The following is a 15,188-nucleotide window of genomic DNA, read 5'->3' as shown; positions in this document are numbered from 1 at the left end:
GAGGAGATTGTAGATTTCGAACAGTGTGTACAACAACTAAACAATGAGCAGAAACAAATCTAGGACGAAGTGAAAGGTAAAATAGAGAATGGATTTCTACATGAAAAAAACAATGTGCATGTTCTTCATTAAACCCACTACTATACATCAGTAATCAAGCTAGCAGCAGAAAAAGGTTTCTAATTAAAGTTATTACTGCATATCTTCACAAGTCTACAGAATCAAATTCATCATGTGTAGTAACAGCACAAGCAGCCCACAACATTAAAGGAATTACTTTACATCGGCTACTTATGCTTCCTGTTGAACATGATAATAAACTGGAAAACCAGAAATTATCTGGTGAAGCTTGTCATGAAGTTCCCAGAGTTTTGAAGAAACTGAGGCTTTTAATTGCCTTCATACACATTAGGATGCAGCACAGATTTAAAACAGAGTATGACGTACTCTTTAGAGGAAAGCATTTAATTGTCTTCAGTGATCTACTGCAACTCACCCCGGTCAAAGAACAACCTGTTTTCAATACACTTTTCCATAATGAAACAAAAAAGTCTTTGGGAAGTATTCGGTCTGTAAATCTTTGGTTAAACTTTAAATACAGGGAACTAGTGAAAGATATGCGCCAGGCATCAGACATATAATTGTGGAAATATCCTGAAGGACACATGTGTAGGAGTTTTGACAAAGTATGGAAAACGTGTTATGGAAAGTAGTTATTTTCATCAAACAGTATAGCAGCCCAACTAATGCACAAATGTATAAAGGAGAAAAATCCATACTCTGTTTAATGCCTACACTTTGAGAGTGTTCCAACTTCAAAGAACAATTATTGAAATTGGAGAAAGAAGATATTTGTAAAATTACATCCATCAATAAAATGGAACATCAGGGAGTCACATTACTACTAACAGAAAAACTATATGCAAAATTAGATTCTTTGGAAAGTCTGTATCAAAGACTGCAGGATTAGAAAAGTGTTTACACATGTACAAAAACTGTTAAGTCATTTTGCAGCATCATTTTAATGTTGAGTAAGAGTTAATAAATGGTGCAATCGGTAAAGTTATTGATTTTATGAATTTTCCAAACAGAGATGAGAGTGAATATTTGGCTGTAAAATTAGATCAGATTGATGGTATGAAGCAGATTGGCCAATGTACTGTGCAGTTCTTGCTTGTAAGTGATTTAAATGTCCGGAGGTAAAAGTTTCCATTCTCTCTAGGGTATGCTCTCAATATGCATAAATTGCAAGGTTTGAGCGTAGATACAGCCTTTATTAATATTGGAAGTACAGTATTCAAAGATGGTTTGGTAGATGCATAAATTGCAAGGTTTGAGCGTAGATACAGCCTTTATTAATATTGGAAGTATAGTATTCAAAGATGGTTTGGTAGATGTAGCCAACTTAGAAAATTGTCGGGTTTCTTCTAGGTTGCATTTGATGAAAGCAAAGTTACTGCTGATGTAAGCTGTGTGCAAGAGTGTAATTGTTCAAGATGTTTATATGCTCCTCACTTAGGTAAACATCACATTTATGTAGAATGGATAATCTTTCCAAAAAAGAAAGCTTCCAAAAGAGTCGACATGTGTTGAAAAGAAGAAAAAAAAACAAGGACAATCCAGAAAGTGTTATGAAGAAGAAATTGGATAATAAGGAAGATATTGTAGGTTACCAGTTAGAAAGCAGTTCAAATGTCAACTGCCATACAAATTTTTATCTCAATGTACTTTTTAAGTTACCATATGTTGTAAGTGGAATTCAACAGAATAGAGATAAGAGGCTGTGTTCTGCACGCTGTCATTTCTTGCGACATCTACTGAGTAAAAAGACAGTTATACAGCCTGCTCCAGCCATTCGAGACCTCATAGATAAATGTATTGGATTGGTAGTATTTACTCTCAATAGTCAAAAAGATGCATAAGAAGTTATAAAGGTCATCCTTGGAGTATTAGAATAAGAAGAAGTAAATATTGCGAGTTATTTGGACTGTGATACAAATGGGACCTTGAGTGTGATGATTGCTCTTTTACATCCTGTACTTAAACACATTCTGTGAGATTTCTGTACTTAACAATACCGGATTCCAAAACTGTGCCTTTTGATAGATTGATTAAAAACGCAAACCAAAACATGACCTACCCAAATTATAGATTAGATGTTATGTCTACATTGTATCTACAAAGAACAGGAAAGTATCTTAATCTAATATTACAATCCTGCAGAGCTGATGGATCTAACTTTGAAACCAAAATTACAAACTTCAAGGCTGGACAAATTTCAATTTCTAGAAAAACGTATACAACTGTAGCTATTATTTTTCACAAAGGAGTTATTATAACATCTGGATACTACACTGTATTTTTAAAGACTGAAACTGGATGGATGGAATGCAGTGACAGCAACTTCATATTCAAACCAAAACTACCTTTAAAACTACAGAAGCCTTACCTTCTCTTTCTTCAACCAAAATTCTAACATTTATTTCTTGGACAAAAGCTAACATACAATATTTCTTCCACTTAGATTCTCAGTATTTTGGACATCATTTGGCCTACCAGGGGTGATGTCTTAAAAAAGCTCTTCAATGTTAAGAAATCTTGTATTTTCCATGAAGAAGTTAATATAAGATCTGGACACTACTTACATTCAAATAGAGAATACAAAATATCTACCAAATTCTTACATTCTCTTTTTTTAACCACAATTCTACGGAGGGTTGCCACTAAAAAAATGGAATAGTTCACTTCTGTGACTTGTAATTTTCAGGCAGTTCTAGCACAGCTGAATGAGGAGTGCTTGGACAAATTAGTAGACTTTATTAACAGAAAGCTATTACCATGGGAACAGAGGTGGAGTGCCATTGAAAATGGAGCATTTGCTGTGGTCTGCCACTGAAGAAGCTGAGACCATACCTGTTTGGGACTCACTTCTGGTTTCAGAAAGACCATAGGCCCCTCAAATAGCTCATGCAGATGAGGGGTAAAAATCCTAAACTCTTGAGGTGGTCCATCTCCCTACAGGGAATTGACTTTATGGTGGAGCATCTCCCGGGGACTGACCACGCCAATGTTGATGGTCTCTCTAAATTCTTTCACCTTAGTGAGGAGAGCCCCCCAGGGGGTTGAGTAGGTCTTCCCACTTTCAGCTGGGGGGACACATGTTAGACCTGACAGCCTTAGGGTGGTCACCCCCCAACTTTTTGGCTGTCTCTCTCCACTTTTCTGCCACTGTTTTTTGCTGGTTGTAGGACTCTGCACTCTTTACCACTGCTAACCAGTGCTAAAGTACATATGCTCTCTCCCTTAAACATGGTAACATTGGGTTATCCACAATTGGCATATTTGATTTACTTATAAGTGCCTAGTAGAGTACACTAGATGTGCCCAAGAACTGTAAATTAAATGCTACTAGTGGGCCTGCAGCTCTGGTTGTGCCACCCACATAAGTAGCCCCATAACCGTGTCTCAGGCCTGCCATTGCAAGGCCTGTGAGTGCAGTTTCACTGCTACTTTGACTTGGCATTTAAAACTACTTGCCAAGCCTTAAACGTCCCTTGTTCTACATATGCCACCCCTAAAGAAAGCCATAGGTAACCCAGAGGGCAGAGTGCTGTGTAGATAAAAGGAAGGACATATATATGTGTTTTATATGTCCTGGTAGTGGAAAACTCCTAAATTCATTTTCCACTGCTGTGAGGCCTGCTCCTCTCACAAGCTAACACTAAGGCTACCCTCATAAACTGTTTGAGTGGTAGATTCTGGTTAGAAAGGGGTAAACAGGTCTTATTTATTATGCCAGAATGGTGCTACAAAATCCTACTTTTTAGTGAGGTTGTATTTTATATTACTATTTTAGAAATGCTACTTTTAGAAAGTGAGCATTTCTCTGCACTTAAAACCTTTTGTGCCTTACAGCCTGTCTCCAATCAATGTCTGGTCTGTGCTGGTTGACAGCTTCCTTATGCATTTCACCCAGACAACCACAAACACAGGGCACTCAGTCATACCTGCATTCATCTTCATATTGAATGGGTCTTCCTGGATTGAAAGGGTGGTGAGCTTGACACTTACACTTCAAAGGCCAGTGGCCTGCCTGCAGATTATGAACTGCTATACCCGCTAGTGCTAGACCCTGGCAGACAGGACTGAACTGAAAGGGGAACGTGTACGCTTCAAAATTACTCTTTGAAGTCTCTACCACTTCAAAGGCATTTTTGGGTATATATACCTGGTCTCTGTCAGAGTCACCAGATCCTCGGGGTCTGTGCACGTTCCCAACACTTCCACCACAAGACAGCTCCAATACTCTGATTAGATTTGTCACAGAGTCTAAGAGAGTCCAAGTGGGGGAAAGGGGATTAGGAAGGAAACAGCTGGGAAGGAGACCTGTAGGAAGCAAAAGGTTAAAACACACAACATCAAAATTACATCTCATGAAAAGCAGTATTAGGCTATGACTCTAAGCATTGTCATTCTGAAAACATGAACAACCTAAGAATAGACTTAAAATGACTAGGCTTCAAGATGAATGGATACCTGTGAGGGAATCAAGAGAGGTTACATGAAACTTTCAAATTCAAGTACTTTCCTTTGCATGAGAATCAGGAAAACAATCTGAATAAGTTCTGAACCAACATATGAATCCTTTTTGAGAATACATATTAGGAACACACAACAATACATCTAGAACTCTGGCCTTTTTGTTCTCTCAAAATGCTAGAACATGAATTGCGCACATTAAAGATTTTCACATAGGTAGTAAACACCATAGAAGGATTGTGCACCATGAATAACACAACGTAGATTCAAGGAATAAATCACGCGACTTGTCAACTCGAGGACTACCAAGTAAATGCCTTAGAACGGTTGCGCGCAATGAATAACATGAATTAAGCATGAGGAAAGAATTGCGCATCTTGCCGATTCGAATGCCGCCATGTAACTGCCAAGGAATGGTAGCGCACAATGAATATCAAGGTTAAATCACCAGAAAACAAATTGCGCGTCTTGCAGATTCGAACGCCACCATGTAACTGCCAAGGAATGGTAGCGTACAATGAATATCAAGGGTTAAATCACAAGAAAACGAATCGCTTGTCTTGTCGATTCGAAGGCCACCATGTAATTGTCAAGAAATGGTAGCGCACAATGAATAACTTGAATTAAACACAGAGAAAGTATCGCGTGTCTTGCCAATTCGAAGGCCACCATGTAACTGTCAAGAAATGGTAGCTTGCAATGAATATCAAGAGTTAAATCATTAAAAAACGAATTGCGCCTTGCCGATTCGAGTAACAGCATGCAAATGCCACAAAACACCCAAGCGCACATTCACACGCACAAGAGTAATTTGTTTATCATGCAAGAGTTAGGCTCAAGAATTCGAGCATCCTCGATAATGGGGTCTGGGGCCCAGCCCAACCTCCATCTTACCGCCCTGATTAAGGATCACCAATGTAGAATGAAGGGCAGACGCCTGGAAGATCAAAACAATGCAAACAATACGAAATGCTATAGAATGCAATGGGAGAAAATAGGTCTAGGGGCAACACAAACCATATATTAAGAAACTGGAATGCGAATCATAAATTCACCCCTAGACAAGTGTAATGTGTGCAGAGTCACTGGGAGAGTACAAATACAGTAAAGGTAAATACATCACCCCAACCTAGAGCCTAGAAAAGCAGGAGTAAAGTACTGCAAATTTCCTTAGGACACACTACACCTTGTGATTGGTATTTTGCAGCAACCAACCAAGTCTGCAAAGAACAACTGCTGGATTCCTGGACCTGAAGACCTGCAAAGGAAGGAGACCAAGTCCAGAAGTCAAAAAAAGTTTTAGGAAGGAGAGGAGCCCCTGCCAACCCAGAAGAGTGCGCAAAAGAAGTGTCCCGGTTAGTAGAAGATTGCAGGAATGCATCCTAGGAAGATGCCAGTGGGTTCCTGCATGATGCAAAGGATGTACCATGATGTGAAGATCATTGCAGATGAGTTTTCGTGTTGTCAGTTGCCAAGAAGCCTTGATTACGACAAAAGTGCCCTTTGCGTCAAAATGGTGCTGAATGGACCCAGGAGGGATCTGGGGACCTCAACTCTGTGTGAGGAGGAAGAGGGGTCTCTCAGCACTTTAGTGAGCCCTAAGGATGCCAGCCAGCACCCCCGGAGGTCCCAGGACACGTGAACAAAGGAGGTGCAAAATGCGGTTGATGCAGCACAACAAAGAAAGGTCCCACAACACCGGTGAACAATTCAGTGAGTTGAGCATCATAGGATGGTGTGCTGGGGACCTGGACCAGGCTGTGAATGAAGGAATTTTGCAAATAGTGCACAGAGGCCTCAGGAGATGAAGAAGACGCAGTACACAGGGGTACCGTCCCTCTCAGGGAAGGCAAGGTCTTACCTCCTCCAAATCGATTCAGCAGGACCCCAGAACAGTTTGTGTCGATGTTGTCCACTCTCTATGTCCTTAGGAGCATGCTTGTCGTTGTGAGAGGAGTCCAAGGGTACTGGTCAACATCTTGGAAGGTGCCTGCTGGAGGAGGGGAGTGACTCCATCACCCCACGGGACATTTATTTGGTCCTTCTGGTGCAGGATGAAGACAGGGAGTCCCTAGAACATCCAACCATGGAAATTGTTGCAGTTGGTGAATTGGAGGGGAATTTGCAGAAGAGAAGTATCCCTTGTGGATACTTTGTTGCAGTTACAGCATTTCCTGGAGCAGGCTGCGGTTAAGACACTGAAGTTGTGGCAAAGGATTCCTGAAGGAAACTTGCAAGCAGATTCTGAAGAGAACCCACAGGAGAGACCCTAAATAGCTGTGAGAGGGGAATTGGCTACCTTATCAGGTATGGACCTATCAGGAGGGGTCTCTGACGTCACCTGCTGGCACTGGCCACTCAGAGTGCCCCAACACCTTGCAAAGCAAGATGGCTGAAGTCTGGGACACACTGGAGGAGCTCTGGGCACCACCACTAGGGTTGTGATGGACAGGGGAGTGGTTACTCCCCTTTCCTTTGTCCAGTTTCTCGCCCGAGCAGGGGACAAGAGATCCCTGATCTGGTGTCGACTGGTTTATGCATGGAGGGCACCATCTGTGCCCATCAAAGCATTTACAGAGGCTGGGGGAGGCTACCCCTCCCCAGCCAGTAACCCCTATTCCCAAAGGGAGAGGGTATACCGCCCTGCTCTCAGAGGAAACACTTTGTTCTTCCTTCCTGGGACTAGGCTGCCCAGACCCTAGGAGGGCAGAACCCTATCTGTGAGGTGGCAGCAGCTGTAGCTGTAGTGGAAGCCTCAGAGAGCTGGTTTGGCAGTACTGGGGGTCCATGATGGAGCCCCCAGGATGCATGGAATTGGCTCCCCAATACCAGATTTGGAATGGAGCGAAATATCCATGACCTTAGACATGTTACTTGGCCACATTCAGAGTTACCATTGTGAAGCTACATATAGGTATTGACCTATATGTAGTGCACGCATGTAATGGCGTTCCTGCACTCACAGGGTCCCGGGAAATGGCCCTGAACTATGTGGGGGCACCTTTGCTAGTGCAAGGATGCCCTCATACTTAGTAAATTTGCCTAACCTTCAAGAAGTGAAGGTAAGACATATCAGTGACTTATAAGTTACTCAAGTGCAGTGAAAATGGCTGTGAAATAGGGGGTTATTCCAACTTTGGAGGAAGTGGTAATCCGTCCCAAAAGTGACGGTAAAGTGATGGATATACCACCAGCCGTATTACGAGTCCATTATATCCTATGGAACTCGTAATACGGCTGGTGGTAAATCCGTCACATTTGGGACGGATTACCACCTCCTCCAAAGTTGGAATAACCCCCATAGTGTGTGCACTATTTCTCGCAGACTGCAGTGGCAGTCCTGTGAAAGGGTTTGTCTGAGCTCCTTATGGGTGACAAAAGAAATGGTGCAGCCCATAAGGATCTCCTGGAAGCACAAATGCCCTGGGTACCTAGGTACTATATGCTAGGGAGTTATGAGGGGGGTCCAGTGTGCCAATTGGAATTGGTAAATGAAGTCCTTGGCCTACAGTGACAAAGTTAGAAGCAGAGAGAGAGTAAGAGCTGAGGTTCTGGTTAGCAGAGGCTCAGTGACACAGTCAGGCACTACTTACAACACATACCTTAGGCCACAAACTATGAGCACTGGGGTCCTGGCTAGCAGGATCCCAGTGAGACAGGCAAAGCACACTGACATATATGTTTTTATCTATGAGCACTGGGGTCCTGGCTAGCAGGATCCCAGTGACACAGTACAAACACACTGATACACACTCACAAACAGGCCAAAAGTGGGGGTAACCATGCTAGAAAGAGGCTACTTTCTCACACTAATGAGCAGAGGGACACACTTATCCATACATTGACACAACCACCCATACACTGATAAAGGCACTGACAGAACCAAACACACACTTATGCACTTACTAAGATGCCCAGGAAGACACTGACACATACACTAAGACACTCATGCAGGCACACATGCAAACAAAAAGACACTCAGGCCCATACTTAAGCATATGCTGACACACCCAGGCAGACACTGATGTATACATTACCACATTCAGGCACAATCTTATGCATACAATGACATGCTTAGGAATTCACTAATGCATACACTAACACACCCAGGAACACACTTATGCATAGCCTGAATATTCAAGCACGCACTTATACATAGACAAAGATGTCCATTCACACACTGACATAAATAATGACACACCCAGGCACATACTGATGTATACACTACCCCTCCAAGGCACACACTGATGCATACAATAACATACTCAGGCACCCACTGATGCATACACTAACACACCCAGGCACATACTTATGCATAGCTTAAGATATCCACTTACACAAAGACAACCATGCTGGCATGCCTAAGCACTCACTGATGCACACACTGATACACCCAGCAAGACACTGATATATCTCCAGACACAGCCAGGCACATACTAATGCAGACACTAACACACCCAGGCACTCTCTGATGCATAGATGGTCATACCCAGGCACATGATAATGCATACATTGACACACACAGGTACATATTCATCCAAACACTGATATATCCAAACACAAACTGATGCATAGACTAACACATCCAAGCAGAAACTGATGCACACACTAAGAATCCAGGCACACACTGATACAGAAAGAAAAGAAAAAAGGGAGCACACTGCCTCACACTCCAGCAAAAAGTTAGCCCCAAAGCATCATGGTAAATGCAGTCACTTCGTTTTGTGTTGAAAAAGTAATTAAAAGTCGTTCACCTTAGTGGGTGCAGCAAGTGCTGTGTATCTCTGGACACGCGTTTCTGGGTTTAGCCCGTCATCAGCAGAGAGCAGCCAAGTCTGTGGGGTTGCTTGAAATGCCGCCAAAAGTCTTCTCAGGTTTATGTACCACTCACTGGCGCACAGGTGCCTCACCAGAGCTCGTCAGCTCGTTAGCTCAAGGGAGCAGTCATTGGACAAAAAGAAAAAAGGGAGCACACTGCCTCACACTCCAGCAAAAAGTTAGCCCCTATGCATCATGGTAAATGCAGTCACTTCGTTTTGTGTTGAAAAAGTAATCAAAAGTCTTTCACCTTAGTGGGTGCAGCAAGTGCTGTGTATCTCTGGACACGCGTTTCTGGGTTTAGCCCGTCATCAGCAGAGAGTAGCCAAGTCTGTGGGGTTGCTTGAAATGCCGCCAAAAGTCTTCTCAGGTTTATGTACCACTCACTGGCGCACAGGTGCCTCACCAGAGCTCGTCAGCTAGTTTAGCTGGGTTTAGCTGCTCTCTGCTGATGACGGGCTAAACCTAGAAACACGTGTCCAGAGATACACAGCACTTGCTGCACCTACTTAGGTGAAAGACTTTTAATTACTTTTTCAGCACAAAACGAAGTGACTGCATTTACCATGATGCATTGGGGCTAACTTTATGCTTGAGTGTGAGGCAGTGTGCTCCCTTTTTTCTTATTGTCCAATGACTGCTCCCTTGAGCTAACGAGCTGACGAGCTCTGGAGAGGCACCTGTGCGCCAGTGAGTGGTACATAAACCCGAGAAGACTTTTGGCGGCATTTCAAGCAACCCCACAGACTTGGCTGCTCTCTGCTGATGACGGGCTAAACCTAGAAACACGTGTCCAGAGATACACAGCACTTGCTGCACCTACTTAGGTGAAAGACTTTTGATTACTTTTTCAGCACAAAACGAAGTGACTGCATTTACCATGATGCATTGGGGCTAACCTTTTGCTTGAGTGTGAGGCAGTGTGCTCCCTTTTTTCTGATTGTCCAATGACTGCTCCCTTGAGCAAACGAGCTGACGAGCTCTGGAGAGGCACCTGTGCGCCAGTGAGTGGTACATAAACCCGATAAGACTTTTGGCGGCATTTCAAGCAACCCCACAGACTTGGCTGCTCTCTGCTGATGACGGGCTAAACCTAGAAACACGTGTCCAGAGATACACAGCACTTGCTGCACCTACTTAGGTGAAAGACTTTTGATTACTTTTTCAGCACAAAACAAAGTGACTGCATTTACCATGATGCATTGGGGCTAACTTTTTGCTGGAGTGTGAGGCAGTGTGCTCCCTTTTTTCTTATTGTCCAATGACTGCTCCCTTGAGCTAACGAGCTGACGAGCTCTGGAGAGGCACCTGTGCGCCAGTGAGTGGTACATAAACCCGAGAAGACTTTTGGTGGCATTTCAAGCAACCCCACAGACTTGGCTGCTCTCTGATGATGACGGGCTAAACCTAGAAACACGTGTCCAGAGATACACAGCACTTGCTGCACCTACTTAGGTGAAAGACTTTTGATTACTTTTTCAGCACAAAACGAAGTGACTGCATTTACCATGATGCATTGGGGCTAACTTTTTGCTTGAGTGTGAGGCAGTGTGCTCCCTTTTTTCTTATTGTCCACACACTGATACATAGACTAGTACACCCAGGTTTATACTGATGTATATACTCACACACTCAGGCACACACTGATTCATATACTACCATACCCAGGCACACACTCATACATACACTAACATACTCAGGTCCACGCTGATGCATATACTAACACCCTAAGGCACACACTTATGCATAGCCAGACATACCAAGGCGCTCACTTATACACAGACTGAGATATCCATTCACACACATTCATAAATGCTGACACACCCAAGCACACACTAATGCACACACAAACACACCTAGGCAGACACTGATGCATAGGTGGACATACCCAGGCGCATGCTAATGCATACATAGCCACATACAGGCACATGCTCATCCATACACTGATATATCCAAACACACACTGATGCATAGACTAACACATCCAGGTAGACACTGATGGATATACTAAGACACCCAGGCACACACTGATACATACACTAATACATACCCATGCCCATGCTGATGCATACAGTAACATACTCAGGCACCCACTGATGCATACACTAACACACCCAGGCACATACTTATACATAGCTTAAGATATCCACTTACACAAAGACAACCATGCTGGCATGCTTAAGCACTCAGTGATGCACACACTGAGACACCCAGCAAGACACTGATACATCCACGGACACAGCCAGACACATACTAATGCAGACACTAACACACCCAGGCACACACTGATGCATAGATGGACATACCCAGGCATAAGATAATGCATACATTGACACACACAGGTACATATTAATCCAAACACTGACATATCCAAACACAAACTGATGCATAGACTAACACATCCAAGCAGAAACTGATGCATACACAAAGAATCCAGGCACACACTGATACATAGACCAGTACACCCAGGTCTATAATGATGCATATACTCACACACTCGGGCACACACTTATTAATATACTACCACACCCAGGCACACACTCATACATACACTGACATACTCAGGTCCACGCTGAAGCATATACTAACACCCTAAGGCACACACTTATGCATAGCCAGACATACCAAGGCACTCCCTTATACACAGACTGAGATATCCATTCACACACAGTCATAAATGCTGACACACCCAATCACACACTAATGCACACACAAACACACCTAGGCAGATAATGATGCATAGGTGGACATACCCAGGTACATGCTAATGCATACATAGCCACATACAGGCACATGCTCATCCATACACTGATATATCCAAACACACACTGATGCATAGACTAACACATCCAGGCAGACACTGATGGATACACTAAGACACCCAGGCACACACTGATACATACACCAATACACACCCAGGCCCATGCTGATGCATAGGCTGACAACCAAGGCACTCACTGATGTATACACTAACACACCCAAGCACACACTTATGCATAGCCTGAAAATCCAGACCCTCACTTATACATAGATGATGTCCATTCACACACTGACATAAATACTGACACACCCAGGCACATACTGATGTATATACTACCACATGCAGACACACACTTATGCATACACTGACATACTCAGACACCCACTGATATATCCACTAACACACCCAGGCACATACTTATGCATAGCTAGACATACCCAGGCACTCACTTATACATAGACTGAGATATTCATTCACACACTGACATATATGTTAACACATTCAAGCACACACTGGTGCAAACACTGACACAGCCAGGCAGACACTGATGCATCCACTGAAACAGTCTAACACATAATGGCGCATACACTAACATAGCCAAGAACAAACTTATGCATACACTAACACACTCATCAATACACAGATACATCCAGGCACCCTCTGATACATACACTAACACACTGAGTCACGCTCTCATTCTTAGACTGACATACCCAGGCATATGCTAATACATGTGCTAACACATCCTGGTAAACACTCATCTATACACCGATACATCCATGCACACACTGACACATACAATAATACACCCAGACATACACTTATGCTTAGACTGACACATCCAGGTACACAGTGACACACAGACTGACACAACCAGACAGACACTGATTTATACACTGACATACCAAGGCAAACACTGACTCAAACACTAACACAAACAAGTACACACTCATCCATACACTGATACATCCAAACGCACACTGACACATTCACTAATATACCCAGACACACTCTCATGCATACACTAACACAAACAGACACATACTGACCCACACACTGGCACACTCAGGCAGACACCGATGCATACACTAACACCACCAGGCACACACTGATGCATACAAAAAACTCACACAGGCACACACTGATACATATGCTTAATTACCCAGGCTCATATTGACACATACACTATTACAGCCAGGCACACACTCATGTATACACTAACACACTCATCCATACACTGATATATCCAAGCATACTTTGATGTATACATTAACACACCCAAGCAGACATTGGTGCATACACTAAGACACCGAGGCACATACTGACAAAAATGCTAACGCACACAATGATCCATATACTACCACACCTAGGCACACACTGAGACAACTTATGCAATCATTCACAGTGATTCGTACTCACTTATGTACTGTATACTCCAACACACACATACACATAAAAGGACATATTGTGACCATAACAAACATACACATAACATATAACTTTTCTTTCTTAGACCAAAAGAGGTGATGCTAACATGAACCATTTTTTCTTCTTTTTCTGGAGCAGGGTTTTTTATGATTGTGTGTGGATTTTTTTTATTAGTTTTTTTTAATTTTTGCAACAAAATCTATAAAACTAAGAGTTCTTCAGAAAACACTCAAACATTGTGCAACAAGTGCAATTGAAGCAAACTAAAAAAATATCAATATTTATGCTGCTTGCATGAGGCAACAAGTGCACGGATAGATTTCTCCCTCTAAATCTAATTTTTTTTGCACTTGATGTAGAATTGTTCCAGGAAGGCAAATTCTTGAAAAGAAGAAGGCACATTAGTTGGAACGTCTGGTGCTGCAGATGTTCCTGGTTGATCTGATCCAGAGGTTGTTGCTTGCCCTTGCTGGAGCTCACTTTTGGCAGGTGCCAGGTGTCTTGGGTGGATTGTGAAAAGGTGTTTGAGCTTGCTCATAGTTCCACACAAGTATTTCTTAGCAGTGCCTCAAGACAATGTTTTCTTGCAGAGCATGCCCTCCACTTTTTGTGACACCACTTTTTTTTCCTCCGGATGGAATGGAGAAACATTTCCAAACAATGTTTGCATTCCTTGGTGGCCTGTCTTCCTCTGAAGATGAATCTCTCTCATGATGGAGGGATTCAGGAACAGATGGCATTACTTAGGGTAAAAAAGAGACACTTTAATCTGGAGCACCTTTCCCTAATGTTGTTATATTTTGCCTATTTACCAGCCCCCTCCACGGTAATCCACAAATCCTGGGCCCCTGTAGAGTCCCCAGGATGTTGGAAAAAAGAACACAAATTTGGCTTGGATAGCAAATGTGCACAAAATGTTTCGGAGCCCTAAGTGCAAACTACATCAAATACCCAAAAAGAGGTCAGAAACAGGGGCGGGGAAGACCTAGAAGCGAAAGGGTTAACACTGGCCTGGGTGTAGCTGCGTCCTCTAAACAACTACACACTGCTTCCTCCAGCCAACACCTGGGAGTCTCTTAGATGGATCAAGAGTTTTCCTAAGGACTAGTCAATTTTTATTTTGGACGCTATATTGGGTGTTGGCATGCATCAAACAGTGCCAAAAATGAACAACCATAGGTAAATCATCAGCACAAAGGACAAAGAAAAACAAATAGTGCTGGACCAGATGCACATTAGGTTGGGACCCTAATCTTTATAGCTCCATTCTGTTGTTAAAATACTTTATTCACTCATGCTCTTATACAAACAATACCTAGATGGTAGATGTGGGTTTGGTGTCTCCCTGGATACAAATGAAACACACAAACTGCAATCCCAAGAATGTAATCTATTTGATCTTGTGCCCATGTAACTTTCTCTATATTGGAATGACCGCATGGAAAGTAAAAACCGGGATCATGGAACATAGAAGTAACATATGATGTAGGAAGACAATAACAAAAGTGACCACCCATTACCTTGAGATGGAACACAATGTGGGGAATTTATCTTGAACAGTTTTGGATTAATCTACTATCCCACCTTACACTATGGATGTAAAGGGGTAGCTCTTTAACCTCTTAAATGCGGGCGTCGGCCA

The sequence above is a fragment of the Pleurodeles waltl genome, chromosome 7, assembly GCF_031143425.1.
Source record: "Pleurodeles waltl isolate 20211129_DDA chromosome 7, aPleWal1.hap1.20221129, whole genome shotgun sequence".
Classification (NCBI taxonomy): Eukaryota; Metazoa; Chordata; class Amphibia; order Caudata; family Salamandridae; genus Pleurodeles; species Pleurodeles waltl.
This window is presented reverse-complemented; position numbering follows the sequence as displayed.